Below are 17,079 nucleotides of genomic sequence, written 5' to 3'. Positions count from 1 at the left end.
GAAGGGCAAAAATTATAATTCTAGAATTATTTAATGTCGTGTGAAATGCTTGCAAAGTTAGACCATTCCCACTTAATTTTTAATTGGACCCAGTCTTCAATTCACCTGCGTGTATTTAATCTGATGTGATATCAACAACCCGAATTAACAATGAACGTTTCATTTTGAAGTCACCGCTGCTTCGTTTTCGAAATTTTTGTGTTCCTTTCCAAATTTTTTGTTCTTTTGTTTTCGATCGTTAGCTTGTACTAAAAAAACTTTTTGTTTTTCCCGCTACTGTGTGGACTCCGGTCATTCCTGATTGTGAAGAGCTGTGAAGTGTGAGAAGCATCAACTGTGAAGTGTGAGTAAGTACAAATATTTTCAAAGCTTATTTTGCTGTATGGCTTTTGTATGTATTACCTTAAAGTTGGCCTTTGCGGATGTAATTAGCAAAGAAAATATGTTGATCTTACGGTTTGTTGACTGACTGACATGCGAATTTTACACGCGCTCCGAAATAAAGAACTGAAGAGAACATCTGGAATACGAGAAATACTTCTGTAAATAAACTTTAGCTGATGCCGCGGTAGAATACACAGACTTAAGTGACGAAAAAAGGACATAGTATGTTCAGTAAACTTTATTTTAATTTAATTCGTTAGTTTAAAGAAAATATTCTATCTGCGCTCCAGACTGGAATTGAAAGAGACTTTGACTGAATTTGCAATTGATAATGGGCTCTTATTAAATTTTAACGCATTGAGTTCTAAAATTTGAGAAAAATACCCCATTTTGTTCTCTGTGACGTCCAATTTCAACCAAACTACCTAAATCATTGCTTCTGGCTCAAACATTAACTTTTTCTTTCTAGCAGAGTTCTTATTTAGGCATGCACCGCAAGCAGAAAACTTTCCCCACGCACTTGCCTTTTTAATTTGTTTAATTTTTTTCTGGGTTTGTGGAATTCATTTTTGAGGACAGTTGATATTTTTAGCACATAGAAGTGTTTGGTGGTTGGGTCGAATATTCCTACCATTTGGCTGTTGAAACTGGAAGCAAATTACTTCGAGTTATGAGTCATAACTCGAAGTAATTTGCTTCCAGTTTTCTCACTTAGGCCTGTATGTATTCTAAGTTATTATTCAATACATTATAACACCGCACAAATATGGTCATGGTGCGCTGGATATTCGTCGTCCGTAGTAAACAGATATCCTGTGATATACTAAATTCAGTTTGTCTATCGGGAAGAAAAATGGCAGAGCGCTTTCAAAAAGTAACGACCTCGCAAGTACACCAAATTATTAATAATGCTGTTTCATAAAACACAGAGGCAACCAAGTTTGCTGTCAAAATTTGTAATGGTTAGTGCAAAAACTTTAACTGCTTACCTTTTTGTTTATGAACTGGAAAATTAAAGTTCAGCCATTTTTTTTTTCGCTAGACTTTTGTATTATCCCGTACCAGGCGATTTTTCTCGCGATTTCGCAGGATAGTTGTTAAATATTCGTATTTTCGAAGTAATGACCTCGGAACATCGTCTCCAGCTTTTCTGCAATAATGAATGTAGTGTACTCTGTTATCGATGTGTTGAATAATAAAACAATTAACCTGCTCAATGTAATCTTGCGAAATGTTCCCTGGTTTTAGTCCATCTCGTCCTACGGCCCCGCTGGCTAAGCATCAGGCAATATTCCGCCCGATTTCGCAGGGTAATTGTTAAATATTTTACTGCTTCACTAGCTGATTGCCAAAGACAGCTCACATCGCCAAAACAAATAACGTTACAGTCGTACGACTGGCTTATCCCCAAATTGCGCATAAATCCGCGCTTAGCGGTTAAATGATTAATAATGTTTGTTATCCTTTTACCGTGTTTGGCTTAGTAATTTGAAACTCGCCCCAAATGTGACCTTAAATTTTATGTACAAAACACTGGCTTTAGTTCACGACAGTCAGAATTTCAGTTTCAATCTTATTCATGCGGACAAATTAATGGCTGTTTCTAAATATGAATATTGTGATTTTTTGTTTTTTCATTCACGCTACGTACACGTACTCATAACCTTAAGACTAAAAAGTATCATGAGTATGGTTTGATTATGATTATGTAAAAGATTAATAGAATCGGATAGTGGAATAATCCTCAAAGACTTTAATTATTCGGGTGCTCCATTTCCGAGTTGAACGGCCAACTCTTTTAGCTACTTCATTTGTACTCAAATGTCAAAGCTGCTTTGTTAACCTGCACAACAGTCGGCTTTTTTTTACGATGGTCTGTCGTATGGACACCTGAGGTCTTCCTTCCAGTCTATTTGTGTGCAATCTTTGAGTACTTAATACGCTTTCAAGCAACTCGTTACCACTGATTCTTGTCTTTTTTCTTTTTTATTCATGTTTTTCTTAATATTTTTAAGGTGTTATATAATACAGTCCTTCTAGTCTTTGTCAGCCCAATATTCAAGTTACGACACAGTTAATCTAGCGCTCGTTATTACTTATTATTAGAGAACGTTCGCAACAACGACGGCGAAAAGAACGCAAAAAAAAAAAAAGTAGAAGCAATAGGCTTAATAACCAAAACAACAACGCTGCATGTGCGTTACATTTTTTGGTACATTTCTCTGCCATTACTGTATGACTAGGACATGAAATGTCCGATGGGACGTTTTATGGAGGACGTAGACTCCGCTACGATGACGATTTTTTTTCTCTTTTTGTAAAGTTGGGTGAGGTCTCCAAGAATTCAACCCCAGGAAATTTCACCTACATTTGACATTTAAGGTGAGTTGGAATGATCGCGACGACGTTTGAAGAAACTTGTATTCCTTTTCGCTGCCGTCACCGTCGGAGTTGCTAGTTAAAAGCTACTACCTAATTTGCAAGACTGTAGGATGCGTTTCATTTTCAAGTTTTGGTGCTTCATTTTCGAGCTTGTGGAAGGTGTTTCGCTTTTCCTGTGTTAAGTGCATCATTATCCAGTTTTGGACATTCCTTCTTTGAGTTAAATTAAGGCGCTTTGTGTTTCAAGTTCTCAATGCTTAGTGGTGGTGTCGAGTGGTAAATCTCGATATATAAAAAAATCGTTGTCTTGTTTTGTACGATAGATTAAAAATCGTGAAATTGTTTAGTTTTCTTAAATAATTATATTAGTTTTATTTGTTGGTTTTAACTCCATTGAAATATTCTTTTTTATTTGTTTTTTTTTTTTTGGTTCTTAGCTATTAAGTGCTACCCTTATGAAATAAAGACTTAAATTACCAAATAACTATATTATGGAACTGCACGGTTTTTTTGTCCCTGCTATTAATTAGCAATTCGAAAATCTAAAGGAAAATATGCAACATAATTATCAACCCTTGTGTAAGCAAACTCGAGGCAATGGAATAAAGTAGAATATTGGCAAACGGAAAATAATGTTCAAGCAATACGCCATTTCTTTAATTCTTTTTGCACTGAATTGCAATCTTTAAACGAGTATTTAAATTCCACCTGAGGCATGACAGATGTTTGTAGGGAAAAACCCTCTTTTCGCTTATTATATTCGGCCTTTCATTTTCTCCCATAAGGAATACGCGGAAGTTCTCTTCGATGATGAGTTGCATGCAATGCTGGACTATTTTATACCCTGAGTCGAAAGCTCAGTCATTAACAAGAGCGAAGTCTGACTAAATTAATTATGTTCTTTTACATGTAACAATACATTTCTCTTCATGTTTATTGCACTGAAGTGTATTCGTTGTAGCTGCGAGATGTGATGTATGTTTGGATGATAATAATAGCCAGAAAAATTTCGAACTTCAGACGCGGTAACGAAATTTATGTAAAACTTGCATGATAAAATTAAATTGGAGTAAAAGAAAGTTGATTACAGGTTCAACCGTCACCAAACTTCCATCTTCGCATGTCAGCTAAGTGCATACACCGTCATGATAATAATTTGAATTTTTTTTTTGTGCAAAGCCTATTCCTATAGTAAAACAACTGACCTAGTTTTTTCTGAGTGCCTCCTTTGACGTGTGACATCAAAATAAAATTCTGGTTTGAAATTCTTGATACTTATAGTTGCGCCTTTGGTCATTCCCGTCAACCACCGGCAATTTTAAGGGAACCAGACGCAGTGGGAGCGTATACAGTCAAGTCTGTCATAGCGACCACCTCCCGTGAGCGACCACCTCGTAAACAATCGTTTTGTTTCTCAGTTTTAAAAATACTGTTTCAAGAGCTCTCTCGTAGGCGACCACCGCTCAAATTTCTTAAGGGACCGCGACCAGTTTTTAGGCCAGAAACTTGAAATACATCTTTTGTTTTCTGTTTTTGGTAAGCGACCACCCAACATAATCACGTATGATCATCATCATCATCATCATCATCTTTATTTATTTAAACACGGAATCCCTTTCATAAAAATGCTCTTCCAGAGAGCCGTGTAAAAGATACAATAAATCGTGCAATATGGAAAATAGGAGTATTAAGTCTTAAGTATATATGAATAAATTACAAATATAATACAATATGGAAAACATATAATAAAGCATACAACAGGAGATAATTAGAACTATAATGTATAAATAGGAGACTAAGGTCTTAATTATATACGAATAAATTACAAATGTGATAAAAATGATTTCAGGCTTGTCTGACCTTTGACCTTACCAGGCAGACTATTCCAGAGAACCGCCCCTCTATAGTGAAAGCTGTTTTTACCAGCTTCAGTACATGGTCTTGGTACAAATAAATTGTATGTAGAGTTTCTTAAGTTGTAAGAATACATAGAGTTTGTGCCTGTAAAAATTTGAGTTAAATGATTGGGCATAGTTCCATTAATCAGTTTATACACTATTGTAGCTAACTGCCTTATCCTTCGTGTCTCAAGATTATCCCATCCAAGTTCATCTAGTATCTCAACCGACCGTCTATCATAATTTGAAAAGGTTAATATTCTGGAAGCCCTGTTTTGGAGGACCTGGAGTCGGTCACACATCCCCCTCCCACAGCTCCCCCATACTGTACTACAATAATCGAAATATGGCAGTACCAGGGAGCTGTACATTGTGATTAATGTTTCACGAGGTATAAGATGTCTGACACGTCTCAGAGCTCCAATCCCTCCAGAGGCTTTCTTAGCAATGTTATCTACATGATCTCTCCATGTTAAAGATTGATCTATTTCGACACCAAGATATTTATATGAGTTATCCCTTGTAAGGTAATGGTGATTTAAGTGTATACTGAATTGATGCTCGAGGTGTTTTATCCTATAATGACTAGCTACAATCGTGTATTTGGTCTTTATCACATTTAGGCTAAGTTTATTAGTTATTAGCCACGAATGAATTTCATGTAAATCATGGTTCATCAGTTGTTCCAGGGTATATTCATCAGAATGTGCAACAGTTAAGCTGGTATCATCTGCATACATCCGCACTTTAGAATAGAGATCACAGGATGGAAGATCATTAATGTAAATAATAAAAAGTAGCGGATCAAGAATAGATCCCTGTGGTATTCCGCATTTAATTGTGCTGCTATCTGACAGTACACCATCAACAAATGTTTTCTGAGTTCTTTCAGTGAGGTATGAAGCAAACCAGTTTAGGCTGGCCTGGCACACACCATAAAGCTTCAATTTCTGCAGAAGGATTTCGTTAGTAAATAATTACTCAGAAGTGACAAAAGTTCAACTTTCAATGAAGCTACCCCGGACTGCTGTCAGATAATAACAGTGGTCTGTCCCAATTTGTTATACAAGGTTTCATCAGAAGAATGAATAGATTGCCCAGGCGCTATTCAACCTGAAATATGCCAGTGGTTTCAATCTTTTCCTTAAGCCAAGGAATAGAAATGTCATTGTCTCCGTAGAAAATGTAACTATTTGCCTAATTTTAGCTGATAAGGTAATATTTTTATGTAATTTTAAAATTAATCAATCTAATATTAGGCTTATATGTTTTATCTTTCCCGTAAGCGACCACCTCCCATAAGCGACCACTTTGTCGTGCCCCAAGGGTGGTCGTTTACGAGAGAGTACCTGAAAAACATAGGCTAAAGTTTCATAAACAAAAACGTTACAATTTGAAATTTGAAAATACAACTGGTCAATAGGCATGAGCAAAATGTATCGTGGGCAAATTGATATTAACATTTATCTCTACCCCCATACCGAACTTAGAACTCGGGGAAGCCATCGTTATAGATATAATACATGAAAAGGCGAAGAAACACATTTATTTCATTCCTTTTTTCCAAGGACCATAAAAGTATGGAACAGTTTACTCATGGACATAGGAGAGTCAAATGCCTTAGTTCCTTTAAAATCTGAGTTACTTAGCTTCTTAGTTAAGAATTACTAGACTTTTATATTATTTAATTTTACAATTATTTTTGGCATTATTCAACTTTATTCATTTATTTTTATAGTTATTTTTTGCATATATTGATGATAGTTTCGTTTTAATATTTATAACAGTTGGTGCGATATCTCTAGGATTTTACCGACGAAATAAATGTAGATTAAAACCTTGACTCGTTGCCGTACCGACACGAGTAAAAAAGAAAACCAAGAGTTTCCATGATACAGTCTATTTGTGTTCCAGCTACTTTGAGAACTTCGTTTTCAAGATGATGTCTAAAAATATTTTTTTAAGATAGAAGCTTTTTAAATAAATAAATAAAAAGGTAATTAAGCAAAGTCAATTCTAGTATCCGTAAGCCCTAAATTCAAGTTACGACACAGTTTAATCTAGCCGGCTCATTAATTAGGCAATAGAGGACTTTTTCCGTGTATACATAGCCTCATCTGAACACGAGGGGGTTGAGAGAATTCCAGACAGGGGGGAAGAGATAGGCTAACCCCGATAAAAATTTGAAAAAATTTTCTCCATTTCCTTAACAGTTGTACTTGAAATTACTGTGCAAGTGCTGTGCAAGCTTTGAAATGTCTTCAAATTGTGCCAAGACACACAGAAAGCGTGACGTCTCAATACTCTCGCATTATATTAACACACCTATCGACCAACGAGAGCGCGCGTACTATCATAAATAGTCTATAATACTTAGTATTACTTTGGTTTCAAGTTTCGGTGCTTCGTTTTCAAGCGCGTAGTAGGTGTTTCGTTTTCCCAGTTTTAAGTGCATCATTTTCCAGCTTTAGAAATTCCTTCTTCGAGTTTAAGGCGCTTTGTGTTTAGAGTTCTCAATGCTTGGTGCATCTAGTAAATGACCTCTTTCTTTTTCGCCACCATTGTTTATTTTGATGCAAGCTCATTTCCTCTATAAGTAGTATCGTGGAAAGTTTCGACAAATAAAGTTTTTATTGTCGTGCATAATGTTATTTATTTATACCAATTGAATATAAAACTATAATTTTGTTCTACCGTTGCCAAAAATTAACACAGTTGTATCGTAATCTTTAACTTGATTTCGCTAAAGAGGGCTGTTTGGTCGCGAAGAAATTCTATAAAAACGAAAGTTGCAGGATAGATGGAAAACCGTCACGTTTTAGTTAGTTTTCTTGAACAATTCTATTATAATAATTGTAATTTGTTGGTTTTTAACTCGATTTTAATATATTCTTCTTTGTTTTTCTTTTTCTTTTTCTTTTTAGTTATTTAGTGCTACCCTCCTTTGAAATAAATACTTGCATTACCAGATATTTTAATTAGAAAACGATAAAATGCGTAGAAATAGTATCAGTGGAACTGCACCCTTTTTGGCCTTTCATTTATTAGGTAATGTGAAGGTAATTATGCAAATAAATTATCAACCCTTATGTAATGAAACTCGTGGCAGTGGAATGTTGTAGAATATTATTCTTTCTTCACTGATTTTAAATCTATATGTGATTTTGAAAATTCCACCTAAGGCATGACAGATTCTGTCGATTGCTCCTTATTTGCGTGTATTTCCTTTGAAGAACCTTTTGGTACGAAAGCTCCCTTCGATGATGAGTCACAACGCTAGACTATTTTATATCCTGAGCCGCGCAGCTCGTTGATTAACAAGGGTGCAGTTTCTCCTTTAATAATCGATTTTTATTTATTTCATGTTTATTCAATGCAAGTATATTTGTAGTAGCCTGCAAACAACACCGATGCAGTATATGTTTAGATGATTAAAACATAAATATAACATAGGAAATCATAGAATTCGCGTTCCTTTGCCACTTACTCACTTTTATATTTAATATACCGAGCATCTTTTCAGATCCGATGTGCTGTATTTTTTTTTGGTCTCAGCCATGTATTCGTTGAAGGGCAGTTTTCTCCATCCTCACTCCACTTATCACGACAGCCGATAAGCAGCCCCGATAATCCATGGAATCTAGCTTTGAATTCTGGGTGACACCGTTTGGCGACACCATTCGTCAGAGCTCCACACTTTTTTAAGGCATATTGCGTCACGTGAGGAATTTTGACCAATTTTATGCAGACGAAAATACCAATAAACCGCCGCTCCTCGAGCTGCACTAAGAATAGAGTTGAATACAGTCGAATAGAGGCGACAGATTAAAACAGGCTTCATGTCAACTGACTTGAACTCCAATATGTTATTAACGGGCGCTAAAACTGACGTCATCGCCGGTCGATTAAGAAAACAGGGTGGCCGCTCAATAATCGTTTACCGTTATAAAAAGCAGCCCCAGACTACTTGTGGTTTTGTTTTCTTTTCCCGATTTCTAGTTAAGAACGTTATGGACAACACAATCAAAGTTATGGGGATAGTCCTTTTTGGTACAAGCGTTGCCAGTTTTCTTCTCAAAACAAGGCGAGTTCTACAAGGCATTAAGTTGTCCCAGGAATGTTTGATTCTTTTAAACAACACAGCCCGGGAAGAGGTAGTAGAACCAGCCTACACATACATATGCCTTGGGATGATTAGTGCATATTTCCTTCTTAACGATCACACGAGTGGGATAGAATGCGCAAGAAAACTTCTGCACTTACTTCGCAACGTTGGCTTAAGAGCAAAAGAAGGCGATGTAACCTATTACGTGGCAAAGTGTTTACACCTTCAAGCTAAATATCAACAAGCAAAGACGCTTTATAAGAAATCACTAACCATCATGATAGAAAGAGGCAACAATAAGAAAGAAGCTTTGTGTTACATTAATCTGGGAACTGTGTATATATCTCTCGGTGAATATGGCAAAGGTGAAGAATTTCTAAGGAGAGCTCTTCCGATAATGAAAGAAATTGGAGACAAAGGAGGACAATCTGTGTCTTATGGTAACCTGGGATCTATGTATCAATCTCTTGGTGAATATGGACAAGCTGAAGAATTTCAAAGGAAAGCACTGACGTTAAGAAAAGAAATTGGAGACAAAAAAGGAGAAGCCAACTGTTATGGTAACCTGGGAACTGTGTATGAATCTCTCGGTGAATATGGAAAGGCTGAAGAATTTCAAAGAAAGGCATTGGCGTTAAGAAAAGAAATTGGAGACAAAAAAGGAGAAGCCGCCTGTTATGGTAACCTGGGAACTGTGTATCAATCTCTCGGTGAATATGGAAAAGCGGAAGAATTTCAAAGGAAAGCACTGGCGCTAAGAAAAGAAATTGGAGACAAGAAAGGAGAAGCCGCCTGTTATGGTAATCTGGGAACTGTGTATAGATCTCTTGATGAATATGGAAAAGCTGAAGAATTTCAAAGGAAAGCACTGGCGTTAAGAAAAGAAATTGGAGACAAGGAAGGAGAAGCCACGGCTTATGGTAACCTGGGAACTGTGTATCAATTTCTCTGTGAATATGGAAAAGCTGAAGAATTTCAAAGTAAAGCACTGGCGCTAAGAAAAGAAATTGGAGACAAGAAAGGAGAAGCCAATTGTTACGGAAACTTGGGAAGTTTGTGTAATTTACTTGCTAAACATCGCGAGGCTAAAGAGCATCACGAGAAAGCACTTGCTATGAGCAGAGAGATCGGTGACATAAGTTCAGAGGCAGTGTGGCACCTATGCCTTGCATGTGACGCCATTTTAAAAGGAGATTCAAGTTTACAACATGAAATCATTTTGAATCTCCGTGAAAGCATTAACAAGTACGAGAAAATCTGGAGCTATCTGGGACCCAAAGACCAATTCAAGATATCCTTTTCAGACCAGTGCCGTTCAAGTTACCATTTACTTAGTGCAATGTTTTGCAGCAATGGAAATGCGAAAGAAGCTCTTTGTGTTCTAGAGCTTGGACGAGCCAGAGCTCTGGCAGACTTAATCTCAGGTCTGCATTCTGCTGAACAACAAACTTCATCCAACCCGCCGTCATGGGCTGAAATTGAAAGGGTCGTGAAGAAAGAAAGTAGCTGTAGTTTTCTATACATTTCATATTTTGGGCAATTTATGTTTTTGTTTGTCCTTAACGGGAACAAACCAATACTTTTTCGAGCAATAAATGTCAACGAATGTTATGTCACTAAGGGATTGGAAAGAAATGTGGACGAGGTTTTTAGTGAAGAAAGCTTTAGAATGTTTAATGTTCTCCCTCAAGAGCACTGCGAAGATCGATCACTGTCTTCTTTAGAAGCTAGGGACTCAACAAGTGAATCAACAGAAGGACACTTGTCAGCTTACCGCCCAGTAGAGGAGGAGGAAGAAGAAGTCCTACGGCCCCTTCCCACCCGAGCCGAGCGTTACAAAATGATCATTGCTCCTGTGGCCGACTTTCTTGATCAACCTGAACTCATTATTGTTCCTGATCGCTCCTTGTACAAAGTTCCATTTGCAGCTTTAAAGGATGATTGTGGTAATTACTTATCAGAAGATTACAGGATCAGAATTGTTCCTTCTTTGACGACTCTTGGGCTCATTCAGGGCAGTCCATCAGATTATCACAGTCGGACAGGAGCACTGATAGTGGGCGAACCAGACGTTAGGGACGTGTCTTACAAGGGATGCCTTGGGGTCCTTTCTCGCCTTCCCTCTGCGAGAGAAGAAGCGGAGATGATCGGAAAACTGATCGGAGCTGAGCCTTTGTTATGGAAAGAAGCAACCAAGGAAGCGGTTCTTCAGAACATACACTCTGTAAGTCTGATTCATTTTGCTGCTCATGGTGATGCTGAAAGAGGAGAAATTGCTCTTGCTCCTCAACACCCCTTTAACGGGATTCCAACCGAGAAAGACTACCTGTTGACAATGGCTGACATTTCACAAGTTCAACTGCGTGCAAAACTTGTAGTACTCAGCTGCTGTCACAGCGCACAAGGACAGGTTAGAGCAGAGGGAATTGTTGGAATCGCTCGAGCTTTCTTAGGATCCGGTGCACGCTCAGTGTTGGTGGCGCTATGGTCCATACCAGACGAAGCAACAAAGAAACTAATGAGTCGTTTCTATGAGCACCTTGTTCGTGGGGACAGTGCCAGTGAATCTCTTCACCAGGCCATGAAGTGGATGAGAAATAACAGCTATTCTGATGTGAGGGACTGGGCGCCTTTCATGCTGATTGGAGATAACGTGACCTTGATTTTGGAAAGTAAAGGTTAGTTTTACCATTGAATTGTATTATTACGGGTACCGAATGCATTATGTAAGTAGAAAACTCTCTCCATTCTGTTGAAAAACAGTTGTGGTTTCTGTGACAGGATACTAAGGGTACATTGTAATTGGTCTATATTTTTCTTCCGACTTATGAACATCATAATAGGATGAACGACAATTGACAAAAAAAAACTGTAACGTTCCGTTCATTTTACTTTTGAAAGGACAATTAAAAAGAATAAGATACTGATTCAAATTTTCCCAGAGCGCCAGAGCTAGAGCAATTTGCTCTGATGAAGGGTTAACGCTCGAAGCGGCAGCACTGGAATTTATTTATTTATTTATTTATTTATTTATTTATCTATTCACCACGACATACAAACATAGAAAGTTACAATGAATAATAGACTAGGATCGTACATAAGTTGAGAGTAGATAATAATAGTAAAAGAAGAAGTAAGAAGTGGCGAGGACACCTCAAGAAACCCCCGGGCTTATACTGAGAGGTCTCCTCGGAGATATGTGAGGACTTTAAGACCAGTAAAGACATTGTATTTAGATTTTTTAACATACGGTGGTAAGACTATAAAGACATAACAGAGTCGGACGTTTCATGCAATTAACTGAGGAAATCAAGAAGCTTTCTTTTGAAGGTGGATAGACTAGGGGAAGACGTAATTGATAATGGCAAAGCATTCCATATTTTTGGCCCTCTATAGAGTATAGTAAATTGCTTGATATTCGTCCGGCAGGTGTGAGGTCGAAAATGAGCTGAGGTTCTAGTATCATAATTATGAATTTGACCACCAGTCGGAAATAAATTTAAAAAGGGCGAAGGCAGCAAACGTTGGTGATAGGAAAATATACAAAACGCTAAATTACCCTTATTTATCAACTTTGTTGATAAATTAAACATTTGTTTGTACTCTCCACCGACGCAGCACCACGGAGAGTAATCTCCTTATCCAATCTACTGATTCAGTTTATTCCACATGATTAGGAGATAGTCCTAATACGCCTTCTACAGACTAGTTCCCCAACCATTTATGTTGAATAATATGTATGACAGTCTCAGGAACTAAACTTGAGACCAGTCCAGTTTTTGATCTTGCTTTTCAGGTTTTGCTTATCTCTCACTCTAAATAGGCTGTTAGCTGGGTTCTATATTTTGATTTATACCGAGAAGAATCGGCATTATTGATTAGTTGAAAAATGAAAGTCGACTTATGGACCAGTTTAAAAATAACTTTGTGCTGTTCGCTCAGAAAACAACCTGATCCAATCAATCGTTCTGCCATCTCCTTTTGTTAGATATGCATAAGGGTGTAGAATTATGTTTAAAAAAGCGGTTCACAACACTGATACTAAAATTGGATTTTTGTTTATTAGTTGCAGGTGGGGAATGCCTGACAAATTGCATTGCAACTTGGAAAAGAGGACGTCGTTACATTCATCATACAGTAAACCACAGTGGACTTTGAACTCTTAATTATTCACTTACGAGAGTCATTACTTAGAATCATTAAAGCCAAGTTCGCGTGCTTTTGCAAGCTTAACCAGCTTTAGCTTGGCCAGCATAAAATAGATAACTGTCCCTAAATTCAAGAGCAGACTATTTTACTGTCAAGTGATGAGGTTATGCAATTTCAAATAAAAAAAAAAACCAACAGGGGTAATCGTCTTACCCTTAAAAGATCAAGAATTTGATAGTGTTTATAGTTCTCAAAATTTGGGCAGTGAAGGTCAGCACTCGAATGTCTTAACGGTGGCCAAAACGCTTTATCAACTAAGTTGATAAAACCAAACATTCCTTTAGCTCCCTCACCGACGAATTACTCGACAGTTTCTTTGGAGACTAATGATAATGGTTTATTAGTTTATTAAGAAAAATACCATTGTAGTAAAGAAAAAGTGAATTGCGGTAAATTTATACAATTCTTCAAAAGTACATATCACTAATTTTGGACTGGATTGCAATAAGCTTATTTTTTAAAGAACTGTCATGTCACATTTTGAGCCTCGTGAATAAAGTAGTTTATTTGTTTCAGTCAGTGACATGGGCCTACTAAAAACAAAGGAAATCCTAGTTCTGCAGGATATTTGTCACATGAACCTAGTTAAATGACCTAGCTGCCACGAGTCTCCTATACCTAAGTGGTGAGGTTCGACTGTTGGGAGAACTCCGATTTTCTTTTTCAAGAATATGCCTGTTTGGCCTGTCTCGAAAATGTACATATATCATAACTTTCTCAGTACTACACGTTGATGATTTCCCGATCTTCGCTAAATAATTATCATCAATTTAAGAACGGTGACTCCTATAATATGGAGATAAAAGAAGCCATTCGTATTCAATGGGAAAAACCTACACTTAATCATCAACTTCATCATGTTAATTTAAAACTTTCTCTGTAATATTTTACATTGTCATGTTTCCTTTGTGGTTATAGTTAATTAGCATTTTGGTTTACACTATATATTCAATTCTGTGCTTTGTAATTTAAACTGAAGATGACAGAAGTTTCTGTCGAAACATGTTTTCAAATTTAAAAAGTGTTGTGTGGTTTTTTAGAATATCGACATATCTGCAACTATCCACACCTTTTAATTTGGTAATATGGAGGCAATTTTAAGTAGTTTGTGAGTATGTTGGAAAAACAGATCTTAGCAAGGGCTATTTGAATCGGAAACCTGGGGGTAGCCACGCGAACTTCAGAGATGAATAAGCAACCAGTGGGAATATCGGAAAAGCTTAGCACACTCAGTTATTAGCCCATTATCTCCTGAGAGAAATAGTCCAGTTTATTGGGATGTCCTCGTTAATGTGAGGGCGGGAAAACATTGGCAAAAGGCAATGTTCATTGTATAAATTTTTTTTCCTTAGTCCTTATTCAGCAGTCAAAGACCTAGACCAATTCTGTAGATCAGTCACTGCAGTTATGTATAGCTCCAACAAACTGAGTTAATCACAGCAGAGAGAGTCACATATAAACACTAAAAAAAATGGGCAACATGGTATAAATATATTTAAGATTTCGGGAAAATATCCACGTTTTGTAGTCAAGCTTATCTAGCAGATCGTTTTGCATACAGTTTACAACCGGAACAAAATGTTACCGCAACAATTCGTTTGAATTTGTAATCGGTGACAGCTTTTTCCGTCCAATTAAACTGAATTTGGTCAATTTATGATATTTGAATTTCTGCCGGAAAACTTGATCCCTAATCCCCTCGTAGCACTACTGATCCCGATCCCACGGCTTGTGATCCCAGATCCCGCGGGCCAGTGATCCCTGATCCCACCTCATTTTTCGCCTTTGATCCCTGATCCAATATACCTTGTTTCGGCCCTTATTTGGATCAGTCACGTTCAGGTTGGGTCACGGAATTCAGGAAAGTGGCGATAGTCGAATTTATGAGACTCTCGGGGTACATTAGTTTTAGAAACATCCACTTGAGGTTTTCACATTTTTTTTTTGATAACAATGGCTCCCACGATGACGAAAGAGAATGACGATGACAGCTAAAGTGGGACAAACTGACCGTTGTCGTTCTTTTATCACAACTGAATTAAAAGCAATGTCATTTGTGAAAACAAAAATTTAATCGAAATGACCCAAGACAACAACGGCGTATCCTTATCTATTTACTAATAGAGCAGATCAAGTTCCGTCACCAGAAATTTTTAGCTAGGAACACGTTTGAGGAGTCGCGACTAATATGCAGGACATTAAAACGGTAATATTTGAACTGAAAGAGGATTCATGGTCCTCTTGAAAAGACTTGAAAACAAATCCACTTCGTATTTTAACAACCCCAAGCGACAAATCCTCCAGTAGAGAGGAATTGCCAGTGGTTAAATAAAACTTACCTTTTACTTGACTGTCGATAAATAATATCCCCAGAAACCATGCAGGTACTAAACAGAGTATTCATCGGGCAGTCTGTTCAGGTCTGTAATAATACGACTTGGTGAAATCCAAATACAAACTATCGCAAATACTCGAGCTCTTTATAGCGACAGACGACCGGCCGAAAAAAAAAAACTGTTTAAACGCGTCCAAAACGGTATATATTAAAGGTAACATTTGCTATCAGGCACCTATTGTGATACACACCGGGTCAGCTGTCGCGAGGAAAGGTTCGTTTAGTGACCGCAGTCAAATTCAAACTACATAACAGGAATTTATTTAGACGAGCGCGAGTGAAGGAGGTCGAAAGAAAATAGTTTTCTTTCCAAGTCGCCTTCCGCTCCCTGCTCGTGTCTCGCTCGAGTATCTAGTTAGGGAACACTAGCATCCTGCCGTTATCTCTTCTACCAGAACCTTAACAGCAACGCATTATTTCAGATATATTGGTCTATATATATGGCGTATATTTAGCCGAGCAAGAAATGCGGAAGCATCGAGCACGAAGCGAGTAAGCCGGCTAATCCTACGCGGCTTACCTTTTTATTTAGTTTTTACGGTGTCGCGTATGAGCAGCTTCAATTGTACGTGTTCTGGAAACTTCGTGGCGACTCAAAATATCTTGTAAGACTTGACAAGCTTATCAACAGTGGTGAATCTGCATAGCAGTCGTTGAGAATGGAGGATGAGAGTATCAGGGGCACCCAACGACAGTTTTCTCTCAGATCCTTTGAAACGCTATTTTAGGCTATCTGTATTGTATTGTATTGGAGTACCTTTAAGGCTCTGTTAATCCATTTTAGGCCGCGCTATAATATTTTTATCTGTTCGGTCATTTTAGGGCAACCTGAGTCTTTTCGAAATTACTAGGGCATCTCAGCCGTTGTCCGTTTCCCGAAAACCTTAGGTCTTATTTCCTTTCCGAAAATCTTAGCTGACCTTTTTTCGGCACCCGAAACGACATTGTTATCAATCCGAAAACACTAGGCCTTGAATTTCCCATATCACGAAAGTTCGAGGTGAAAATTCCCTTCAGAAAATTGTCTCTCTCCTAAAATATCTCAGTGGAAGGAAAAGGCGCAAGAGTGAAAAAGCGGAGTCTGTTGTACAGCCACTAATGAAATTTACGCCAAAATAAACATTCTAGAAGTCTTCTCAGTGTGTCTTCTGAAGTCTGTTTTGACAAACGACGAACATCAGACTGCAATTTATGTTACAAACATATTCCAGATATTCCCATGTTAATTTTTCTCTTTATAGACTTCTCGAGTTTAGCCTGATTCTTAATTAATAGTTTCAATTCATACTTCACGGTACATATACAAGAAAGCGGCTATGAACATCATTGAGTAGACCTGAGTAGTCATATTCATTTATCAGTAATATTTGAGCTGCGTATTCAGCGGGCACGAGATACTGGAAAACAAGAAGTTCTGATAATAAAGGGACAACTTCATTGTTACATTGTGAATCTGCGTCGTCATGATGACATCGGGTCATTTTTCACGGAGTGGCCGCTTACCGGAGGTTAAAAACAACAGCCCTAAATGTGACAAAAAGTCGTCGCGGTCGCTTAATAGTCCGAGAGAAAGAAGAAAAGAAAAGCTTATAAAAAGCTCCTTTTAGAATGGTTTTCACTGGGAAACTTTCGGTATCTTTGGAAAGTGTATGGTGTTAATGACGAGGCGTGACGAGTGAAAAAAGGACTGGTAACAAGTATCGCTC

The 17,079-nt window shown here is 37.6% G+C and overlaps 1 protein-coding gene across 1 annotated transcript in view; it reads left to right on the top strand.

Moving 5' to 3' along the window:
* Positions 1 to 14,024, top strand: part of LOC146483930 (uncharacterized) — a 28,761-nt gene extending 14,737 nt beyond the window's left edge. The window contains exon 2 of the mRNA XM_085105506.1: positions 12,836 to 14,024. The gene's annotated coding sequence lies outside the window, so the exon portion shown is untranslated. The remainder of the gene's footprint in view (positions 1 to 12,835) is intronic.
* Positions 14,025 to 17,079: the final 3,055 nt, after the last annotated feature.

The sequence above is a fragment of the Pavona decussata genome, unplaced genomic scaffold (genome assembly GCF_977016875.1).
Source record: "Pavona decussata unplaced genomic scaffold, jaPavDecu1.1 SCAFFOLD_37, whole genome shotgun sequence".
NCBI classification, from domain to species: domain Eukaryota; kingdom Metazoa; phylum Cnidaria; class Anthozoa; order Scleractinia; family Agariciidae; genus Pavona; species Pavona decussata.
This window is presented reverse-complemented; position numbering and strand designations above follow the sequence as displayed.